We start from the raw sequence: 11908 nt of genomic DNA on the forward strand, positions 1-11908 counted from the left end.
CACCCAACTCACCAGGGCCTTGGCCTCCAGAAGAGGGTGGGCTCTCCTGACGTTATGAGAGAAGGAGAAGCAAAGAAGCTGTTTGGAGTTAGGCCAGCCAGGATCTAGAGGCAGACAGAGTGGCTGATGGGGCTGTATTGTTCTGGACAATCCAGATACAGATTCTTAAGCTAACCACTGGAGGTGGAGCAAGGCAGTGACTGCTGTGTGTGTGGGTAACTTTAGCAAAGGAGCTTAGCAACGCTGCTCATTAAAAACATTTGGTCTAGGAATGCATAAAGCAATCACAATAACTCAGCACTTAGGGGCTTATGGTGGTTTTAAAATAACTCCACAAATTCTTTGAATCTCCTGCCTTTGAAGCAGCCTAATTGCTCTCTATTGATTAAAAGTATATAGGCTGAAATGATGGAACATGACTTCCAAGGGTACCTATAAAAGACATAGCACTTTTGCTTGGCTCTCTCTTTAGGATCATGTGCTCTGCAGGAAGTCAGCTGCCATGTCATGAGGGCACTCAAGCAGCCTTGAGAGGAAACAAGGCACTGCATCCTCTTCCCCACAGTGTGTGAGTGAGTCATCCTGGAAGCAGGTGCTCCAGTCCCAGTCAAGCCAACAGATGACCACAGTAGCCCCAGCCAACATTTAGGCACAGCCTCATGAAAGATCCCAAGCCAGAGCCACCTGGCTAAGCTGCCTCTGAGTCCCTGACCCACAGACATTGCAAGGTAAGAAAAACGTGTTTTTTAAACTACTAATTTGTGTGGTATTTTGTTACATAGCCATAGATAACTAATTCCAGGCTTCTAATTTTTTTCCATAGCAGCGGTGATTGAATGAACTATATCAAAAGGTAAACCGGACTTGGCTCGAACACTCATTGACAGAAAGCTTTCTTCCTACCAGGGCAGCCCCGTGCGTGGCCTGACCATTCTGAGTGTCATCAAGTGCTGCTCTCACTGAGCTGGTTTTGGCTTTCCCATAACTTCCATTCCTGGTTCAAGGTGTGCCCAGTGAAGCCAAAGTGAATCCTCTCCTCTTTCATGCGACTGCCCTACAGATACACGAAGTCAGTGATTATGCCCATCCCTGTGTCCTGCCACACTGGCCAAAGGAATAAGGAAGGGAGGCAGTACATTTTGAGGGGCCCAGGAAATGAGGCACAGTCTGGAATTAGGCCCAAAGCTTTCACTCATCAATCTAAGAGGGACTGGATTCTGAGAGGCCTCTGGAAATGAGTGGCACTAGTCTGAATCACTTGATAACGACAACAGCAGTAACACTAATAATAATAATAATAATAATTACCACTAACATAGCACTTACTGTGTGCCAGGTTATGTTCTATGTGTTAAATCATTTAATCCTCGCAACAGCTCATTTTCGTCGGTCCATTTCACAGACGAAGAAACTATGGTGCAAAAAAGTATCAACTTGCCTGGGGTCCCACAGCCAGTAAGTGGCAGAGCAGGATTTAAATCCAGGAAGCCTGGCTTCAGATGACATATTCCTAGTGTCAACTCACTACTGCCTTCTCCGCTGGGCCTACTCATTTCAGAGTCACAATAAAAGCTTGTATGGAAACAGAAATAATAAGAGCTATCATTTATGGAGTGTCTGCTATGTGTCAGGACCTGGCTTGAGCGCTTCGCATGCACTAGAAAAGGTAATGCTCACTGTTAATGGAATGATTCATTAAACATTTATTTATCAAGCACAGACCCTTGCTGGCCCTTCTGGAGACAAAACAGTGACTCAGACTTAGGTTTTGCTCTCAAGAAGTTTTTAGTCCTGGACGTATAAACGTGGTACATAAAACATATACATACAGGCAACAGTTAAGAATTGCTGTCTTGGTGAAGAAGAGATAGAGCAATGAGACACAGACAAAGAGAGAGATGAGGGTGTGGGCGGGACTTGAGTTGGCTTCTCCAATAGGCAGCATTTGAGCTGGTTCTTGAAGGATGCTACCATTGGGGAAGAAAGAGATGGAAGCAAGGCCTTCTAGAAAGATAGGCAGCACCAGAGGATAATCAAGCTATGCTCTAACTGAAGACAGGACAAGGAATGTACACATGGAAATGTACTGAGGGCATTTTTAGTGTCATCCCATATCCACCATGTGATTTTAGAAGGACCCATGATCTTGAGGCTGCCATTTGCTTGGTTGTTGCGAATCCATCCCAAGCTTTGTGAAGGCTGAGGTCTTATTTGCAGGAAATAGAAACTGTCAGATCCTCGGGGCCCCCAGGACACTCATTAATCATGGTGAGAAATATTGATATTAATAAACCCTTCCGCCTGGTTTCCTGTCATCACCAACCCCCACCCCACCCCCAACCACCACCACCAGTTTCTATTTGGAGAATAAAAGTGGCGGAAATCCAAGATTCACACTTCTTGCAGACCTGTTGGATAAACACTCATACACACGCATGGCAACCATTTCACACCTCATGAATGGGGTGCAGGTGTCCAGACTGCATGGCAGGAGCTTGAGAGCTGCTTTCACGTGGATTCCCTCTCCTGTGGGCCTGGCAGCAGTGGGTAAGGCCCTGCCCCCACTTCCTGCATGTGAGGCGTCTGTATGCACTGGGCAAAGTCAGGGTGCTGGTTCCCAGGTTAGGAAAAGCCCCCTCCATGGTGGTGGGGCCTGCTTTCAGAAACCTTCCCTGTTTGAGATCTCAGGAAAAAGGCAGATTTAGATTTGTGAGGCCTGAAGCTCATACAGTTCAGGGGCTCTCTTAAAGAAAAAAAGAATACCAAGTTATGAATACAAGGTGAGATTTGAAAGTCTGTATTTATTTATAGTAGAATGAGAAAAGAAATCATAGAGAATTTCAAATCTAAAAAATGTTGACAAAAACACCACCAAATCCAGAAAAATGGTGCAATATTTTCTCCCCTGCCTAACAGACGACCAAAATATTTTTTCCTATTTTGGGGGAGCTTGGTACTCTTCGGATCACTTCTTCATGGCAACAGTTTGCTGATAGTTCTGCCTGGAGGAGACAAGTCCGTCTTATCCCTAGCAAGCTTACTCAGAATTGTTTTGTACTGGTTTCAAGAAGTTCTTTTCTGCTTCACAATTTATTATGGGAAATGTCATACAATGTTTGGAACTGATTTGTCAATTTGGGGAAAACTCCAACAAAGTTTCTTTCCTATATAATTGCAAGACTTCAGAGCATTTCAAGTTCTCTCCAGCAGTGACTAATCTTAAACACTCCTTGATTTGAGAATTACTCACTGGCTCATGAATCAGTTAGTTAGTCACCCATGTCCTTATTGTAGAGGCGGATCGTGAGTTGTAGGTTATCCTCACAGGTGTTAGTTACCTCACAGGTATCAGCAAGAAAGGCAAATCTTTCCCCAGTGTGTTCACATGATTCATTCCTCTTCATTAACTGGATCACTAAACAATCCAAAGTCTATCCATTATTATCCCATTGGAAAGTTATCTCTTCTTCTTACTGAAATACTGCTTTTAATATGATTAAATTTTTTGGTTATAGTTCTATCCTTGCTGTCAGAATAATTTCTATTTATTTCACTGCTTTTCTTTTCTTCATTAACCTTTTCCCTGAAATTTCTCTCGGTTCTTGAATAAATGTATTTAAAGATGACAAAAGAACATACTCATAATATATAACAAAATTGGAAGTCTATACTCTTATTTCTTTTATTGAAATGCTGCAAAATGTCTTTCCAAAATGAATTATAATGGCATATTGAGCTTTATGGATTTTTAAGTAAACATTTGTTTCTTATTTGTATTTGAGTTTTTCATCCGAGTCTTTCAAAATGTATTTCAGTCTTTTAAAGGTTGTTGTATCCTTGTTGCAAGATGAGCAGGTTTATAATAGCAGACCAAGCCTTATCTACATAATTCCAGTGCTGGGTACTGAAGGACATGGTCACATTGCAATGAAACCTCCTGTTGTGCACATTTTGGATGATAGAAACATTCCTGGGAAACCATTCCTACACCAGACAGCCATATAATTATGAATTATATGATTTCAAACCATGTAATTACATCCCAATAAATAGAATAACTAAATTAAATATGTCACCAACTCAATTTCTCCTTAGCCAAAACCCCCAAGTGCCCCTGGGCCTTACGACACTATCTGGCATGGGGTGCGGGTGGGGGATAGCAGAGAAGAGGCTGCAGTGGAATGAGACAATGGTCTTAACTAATTGCAATAAAAGTGTTATTTTTAAGGGAGTACTTCACTTGAAGAAACTCCCAGTGACCAAATATGGAAGAATTTGAACAATAAAATAAGTAATGATAATAATGGATTGTAACTTATAAAAAAGTGAATATCTATGAGTTCATGGTGATACAAATAAAATAATTGATTTTTAAAGGAAGAAGGGACAGATCTTTCCTTAAGATTTCTAATTAATACATGTAGAAGGGAAGATGAAAAATAGAAAATCGCTATTTGGCAAATATCACAGTAATAATTTTGGCGGGCAAGAATCATCAATGGATACTAAAATCAGTGGGTAAATTGTGATGATAAATAGGATATTTGCATAGTATCAAACTATCTCCTCATCAGATACTAATTACTGGGGGGAAATATCTAAGTTTACAGAGGAGACACTTGTCAGACACCACCTCAACCAAAGGTCAAAGTTAACATCAGAAATGAGACACAACAGCATCAGGTACAACCCGAGAAGAACATGTCACTGTCACACCAGTGTACTCTAGGGGTCCAGTGGCTTGGGGCATGCAGGAACATCTCTTGGATAAAGGACAAATTATTGCAATTCACACTTCCTACCACTAATAAAGAAGCTCAGTGTCTGGTAGGCCTCTTTAGGATCTGGAGGCCACTTAGTGGTATTACTCTGACCCATTTACCAGGTGGCATGAAAGACTGTCAGCTTTGAGTCACAGCAAGCGTAAGATGCAATGCAAAAGCCATACTACGTGGGCCAAATGTTTGTACAGACCCTATTGACATTAGATTTATCTGTAGTAGAAAAACTGTGTAGCCTTATGTGTAGCCTTTAGGATGCTCCAAGAGGAGAATCACAATGTAGACCTCTATGGTTCTGCAGCAAAGCCATGCCATCTATAGAGGAGAGGATGCAGTTAACACCCTCAACCAAAGACCATTATATGATTTGATATCTCTAGTTGGTAGAATACATGGGTCCAGAAACCAAGGGATAAAAGTAGGAAAGGCCCCACATACTTTCTTTTTCAGGGTCAGTTAATGCTTCTCATTGCTGCAGCATGACACTCTGAAGGTCCTGATCTCCAGAGGGAATATTTGCACCAGGGAACATAGTAAGTGCCACATAAACTTTAAGTATCATCTACCACATAGTCATATTAAGCTCCTTCTGCCAAAAGAAGGAAGTGAGAAATGGATCCCCCATACTAGTGGGAGTAATTGACCCTGACTGTCAGGGGGAAGTAGGGCTGCTGTTGCACAGCGACACTGGTTGATATACTGGGGCTTTTCTCAGTACACTCCCACATCTTCTGATAGTAAATGGACAAGTGCAATAGTTGTGGCCGGAGAGTAGAATTCTGACCTCAGAGCTCAGAGCTCAGGGGGTGATAATTTGGGTTATTCTACCACAATAAACACCTTGACTGGCAAAGTCAACAGTGAAAGCAATGTAAAATGGGTACTGTAGCCAACTGCAGCCACCTAGATTACAGATCATTTCTCTGGTCAGTGTTAAAGGAAATCAACCAGAACCCCAGAAAAGTTGTTTCCCAGATAGATTGAATTTACTGTACAAAGCTAGTGGATTTGACCAGTGCAAACAGTGGATTGCATCCACTCTGTTGCAACTGCGTCACGTTTCAACTCTTCTGTCTGCTCATCAATCACCCCGCACACAAATGTCTGCTACAGTCTGTTTCTCAGGATTTTGACTCAAGACTCCAGAATTTTCTACATGCTTTTAACATGTAGGAATAGGAATGTTTGCCCTACACCAAATGGCCCCAACTACTATGGATGAGGGCGGAGGATGTGAAGCAGGCCTCCTACCAACCCTACAGGGACATATAGGGTAAACAAGAAGTAAACTTTGCTGTTTTCAGTCATTGAGAGGTACTGATTGTTGTTACTGCAGTATAATTGAACCCATTCTGATTGATGCTGAATCAGTACGATACTTCTGCCTTTAAATTTTTATAGTATTTGGGTCTAGTTTAGAGGTGGCCCAGGCCAAACCTTAATTTATGAGGTAAATGTAGGTGAGAGCTTATGGGAGAGAAATTAGAATCGAGCAAGAAAGAGAGAAATGGAGTCAAAGAGGTTGAGTGCTGTCTCATTGGAGCTTTTCCTGGACCTGACTGAGATTTGCAGGATGGAATTCACTTTGAGTTACTTGCAGTGGTTGCTGGACGAGTCTGGAACTTGAGGATGAATTGCTAGTCATCAGGTCATAGTTAGAATTGGTTGGCCAGCTGTCCATGTGGTTTTAGGTCACTGCCAAGGGCTTCTTGTGGGTAATCCAGACGGGTCTGGACTCAAGTGGGAAGTGAGTCAATGCCTGTGTTGATGATAAAAATAAAGATTAATAATTCTTTGTGTTCCATGTTTTCGTTCAGTAGGAGGCAGGGATCCAAGACAAAGACCTTGACACGAGACAGTGCATAGACAACAGAACTTGAAGCCCTTTCCAAAGAGGCTATCTAATGGTTTTTGCTGATGAAACTTAACCAGGCATCAGGCTTTACATCATGGCCCTGTCTGTCCAGGTGGGTAATAGCATTTCCTGAGCCTGTGAATAGTTCCTTGACACCCTTGTTAATGCCCTGCAATATAATACAATGTTATCTCGCTCGGCAATGTTCTGTTCATCTTAGCTGCTAAGTTAGAAACCAGGGTCTCACTCATTAATATTTCATGAGTCAAGTCTTGGCAATTTGTATGTTGTAGACCTAATCAACTTAAGAGCCACAGGCAGTGCATCTGGCTTCTTCCACCCAGCTTCTGCACAAATCTTGGCCAGTTTATTGTTTTAATCCCATTTTGATATTCTGTCCCCTCTGCTGACTGCAGACACTGTGGGCATTGACAGCACTAGTGATTCTGTAGTCTTTACAACTTCAAGCCCTGACCTGTCGCATGTATGTCCCTGTAGCTGTCGAGTATTCCAAATCTGGGAATGAGGGTTTTGTAGAAATCTTGCTGATCACCTCTCTATCAGCCTTGGCATGTGGATATGCTTTCACCCATCTTGAAGAGACACATAAATTACTAAACGTGTCCCTAAGATAACATTTTCTTTATCTGGATAAATTTAGCTTGAAAATTAATTTCAAATCGCTCCCAAAGGAGAGAATACACTTACTTCCTTTTTCCTGACAGCCATCCTTACTCCCTCTTCAGCCGTGGACCTGATAAACAAGGGAGCTCTGTTTGGCCAGACTAGAACATTTGGGAGCATACTGGTCAAGCCTCATGTTTCCCAACATTTCTTCTTTGTTCCCATGGGTTGTGTCATGGGCTATGGTGAGCAAGGTAAGGAGGCAACTCCTTTTGTGTCAAAATATGGGCACAAAAGATGCCCCCCACACCAAAGCTTATCTCTAGAGGTTCTGACCTGAATTTGGGAGCTCATCCAAAAGTGCTCTGCTGATGAAGGTAACAAAGATGCAGTCTGAGAGTAATGGCCATGGCTGTGCCATCAGCTAAACAAAATTCTTCTTGTGTAGCACAAAGACACTAGAAGTTTAATCCCTCCAATGTCATAAACTGCCCAAAGGCACAGCGAGTGTCAGACTTTGAAGAATTGAGAGTACCCAACTCAGGTCGGGACAGCAGGTTTGCCCCTCAGGAGTCAAAGAACTGCCACAACCTCCTGTGGAGAAGAGATTGCATCTCAAAGTCTAATCCTGTTCTCTTTTCTTTGGAAACCAACTCTTCCTTACAATGTGCTAGGCACTGCTGAATCTTTCATAACACAATAATCCTTTGAGATAATCTTATCTCAATTTCACAGGTAGAAGAAACCAGAGCCCAGGAGGCTAACAGAGTTGCTGAGTCTGGATTTGAGCCCAGGTCCTTCAGAGCCCTTGCACTTCCCCTCTGCTTTGGCCCTTCCCTTCTATGCAAAACAGTCTTTTTTTTTCTTTTACAGTGAAAGCTTAAGCAGGAGACTTGCTGATGAACCCCTATGTCAAGGGAATGTGGAAATAGGAAAGAGATCTATTTTATTCATATGTTTGTTCGTTCTTTCATTTATTCCTCCATCCAGTCACTTAACCAATATTTGTTGAACTGCTACTATGTCCCAGATACTCACTAGATGCTGAAATAGGTAAACCAACGGTCCACTGAGGATATCACACACTAAACAAGTATACACACAAATAATTACAAACTGGGATAAGTGCCCTTTTTTCCAAAGTCCATTACCATCTGGAGCAGCAATATTGGAAAAGCAATTTCAATTGTGTGGTTGGTGAATTGGAACTTTTGAGCAGCACATCTCAAAAGAAATATGATGCAAACCACATATGCAAGTATAAATTTTCTAGTAGCCACATTAAGGCAAGTGAAAACAAAAAATGAAATTAATTTTAATAATATATCTTGTTTAACCAAAATATTACTTCAACAATATTTCCCTATTAGTGAAATATTTTACTTTTTTAGACTTCAAAATCCAGCACATCTCCATTCAAACCAGCCTCGTCTCATGTGTTCCTTATACATGCTGATCACAGCTGCTATGTTGCACAGCACATCTGTAGTCACTGATAGTGTGACTCTTGTCTGTGCATTGGTGGTTTTCAGCCTTGGCATGGGAATCACCAGATAATCATATGTTCTCATTTAATGGGTATGGAGTAGGCTGGGGTGTGAGAAAGGGATTGCCTAGGTGTTAGTATATTGAAGAACTTCCCAGGTGATTATAAAGTTTGACGATGGCTGACAACCGCTGTGCTAAGCAGTAGCAGATTTGCACCCAAAGTCTTCAGATTATGCCAGGTGACAGGCCTGAAGGCCCTACATTCCAAACCAGTTCCATAGCCTGCCTGCCTCCTCCTCCTGCAAGCTCAGCCTGGGCCCCAGGCTCTAGGCCAAGGACCTCATTCTGGAAAGCTGAGTTATTGTGGGAACCTGCCTGGTGTCTCTAGCTTTGAATTTGTCTTGTTTTTGTCTCTTCCTTTTCCTGTGCCCTGACTCCTCTGAGAATACCTAACGTGGGACTCTACCCTTTCTTTTACCTGTTGGGACACCTACCACTTTTTATCAGGTCCTCCTGATGTTTCAAATTTGTTGCACCCCACCTCCCTTACCAAGCCTCACATTCTCTGAATCCCTGGTCCCACCAGCCTGGCTTCTCTCTCTTGATGCCCTCCCACCTTCCCATGGCACTTGGTTCACCTTCCCTCCTTGCCCAATCTGTATCAGAGAATCTCAAGCCCAACCTCCTTTAACATCCTGTGATGTTAATTATGCTATTCATAATAGGCTCACTAATCTTTCTATTTTTATTCTTTTCTTCTTATCTTTATTTTTAATTTTACTTTCTTTATTAGTCTCCAGTTGCTTCTCCTGATCTGATCCATGTTTGCCATTCCCAGAGGAGAGAGTAGAAAGTCTAATGAACAGCAGAGCTACACTATTGTGTGTTTGCTCCTGAGCTGGCTTGCTGACAGCTTTAGGGAGCATGGATAGGGCTACAAAGCCAGTGGAGAAAACTTCTCTGGGAAATTTTGTCTAAAGTTCATAGTTTTGCTTGCGGTCACTTGTGCAAGGCTCGCACGAGGTTTGTTTGTTTGTTGCTTCCGAAGAACTTGAGGACAGCATTGTTATAATCAGCCCTGCGGTCCTGGTATGAGGCTAGCAGAACTCTTGATTGAAAAGTTAATAATTTCTAGGCTATTTTGCATAAACTTATAGCTGGTATTCCCAGAGTCAAACTTGTCAGATAAATAAAATTAAATCTGTGAAGTTGTTACCTAAAACCTACCACAATTCTATTCCCACCAGGAATTTAAGAAAAGCAGAAGACTAAAAAGAGTGAGAGAGAAAAATTTAAGTCAGTTTACGACACATATAGAGCCAGGACTCGGGCTCTGCTGTATGCCAGGGTAGGAGGGATAACTTTCCCCAGCTGTGGCAAATTCCCATGGCCTCAGGGAACTAGGAGGGATTTCTAGGGGTGCCAACCCTTTAAATGTAGCATCCAAAACACTGGTTTTCCCTAAGTATGTAAATGAGGTAGATAAGGCATGCGGCTTGGATGAGGTCCATTACAGTGAGCATACTGCAAAAAGAGTCTTACAGAGCAGAGAATGGAGCAGTCAGGTGGCAGAGAACCCATGTACCACTCAAAGGACAGTCCATAAATGAAAATTCAGCTTTGGGAAACAGTTAAAGTCATGAAGGCAAGTTTGTTCTTTTTTAAATTTGTAAGATTATTCTCAGGATTCTTTTTGATAAAGAGATCTGGATCATCTATAATAGGGTCTGGTTTACAAAAGCCCGTCTGTTCACAATACACAATGGTTGTAAAAACCAAGTGCTTTGGTTTGTTCACAAAAAAATGGAAGAAGATCATATAAGAATGGAGGGGGAATGTCTGATTGACTCAGGGGAGGACCTTTCCTGAAATTCTTAGAAGAGGCTATTTTCCAGCGATTGTCCTGGCAGTTTACAACTATAACCAGCTTGTAAGTAAAACAATGAGGAAGAAACAAGAGCTGTATTGTCACACCAGCATCAAAGGTGATGGAAGATGAGAGAGATGGACCAGGACAACTGAGGCCAGCCTGTGCTGCAATGGAGATGAGGCTTAAATCTAGACAGGGTCATGATCCAGGAATCAGACAGGCAGGTAAGAACCAGGGGGTCCATGGAAAGCTAAGAATAAAGCAAAGCTGTGGTGCTGAGGTCTGTAAGGAAGTGGAGGTTCATGGGTTCTGAGGCTTCCATCAGGCATAGAATCAGAAACTGGAGTTACAGGTAATGTGGAAACTGAAGGGGTCATCCGCTCTGGCCAAGGAACCCCAGGCCCTTTAGATGTGGAATAGGCGAACCCCACCTCAGAAGTATGAAATCTCTCATCTGGATGGTAGAACCAGAGGTCAGGCTACAGACAAGGACTCTCATATGATGGTTTATATTTGGAAGGGGTGGTGGCATAATATCCAAAAGAACAGGAAATTAAATCTTACTCTCTGTTGCTTCCCTGTCTATCTATAGTCCCACACTCTTATCTTTCTGCAACTCTTGTTACCTGAATGAGGTACATAGCCAACTTGTTAGGGATCCAATAAGGGAGATAAGATGATCTTTCCAAAGCCTTGTCTTCTGCACATTATCGGATTGAAGAAAGTTCTCCCAGGAGGGAAATTAAATCCCAAGGACCCCAGCATTTGACTTGCCTTTTTTCTTTCCTTTTGCTGCAGATTTTGTAAGTGGTACCCCACTATAGAGAAGGCCCAAGCCACTTCCAACAATGAGGAGCAGCAGACACAGCAGCCTCTTCTGCCTGCCCTGAGTTTGAAGGTTTAAAACAAGGGAAGCAAAAAGACAGAGAGCTTGGCACACTTTATCATTTTACCCAGAGCTATTTCTGAGTACAAGCATCCTTAGTGGAATGTCTAATAGGGGGAAGATGATCAAAGACAACACTTTGGAGAGGAAGCATGTGTATTTAGGTTAAGGGGAACAGGAGCGGGGTGGGGAGCACCAGAAGCAAAGGACCTGTAGCAGACAGTTAAACAGGCATGAGCAGAGCAAGGACAATAGTCTGGGCATGGAAGGTCACCAAGGTGGAAAGCCCCAGGTGCCTAGAAATGGGCAAAACTGGGCTGAGACGTCACCCCCAGGGTTACCTTCCCTCCCCTAGCATACTTCTCTCTGATCATGCAGTTTAGTCTCCCTTTTTATCAGTGGGA

The sequence above is a fragment of the Phyllostomus discolor genome, chromosome 2, assembly GCF_004126475.2.
Source record: "Phyllostomus discolor isolate MPI-MPIP mPhyDis1 chromosome 2, mPhyDis1.pri.v3, whole genome shotgun sequence".
Classification (NCBI taxonomy): domain Eukaryota; kingdom Metazoa; phylum Chordata; class Mammalia; order Chiroptera; family Phyllostomidae; genus Phyllostomus; species Phyllostomus discolor.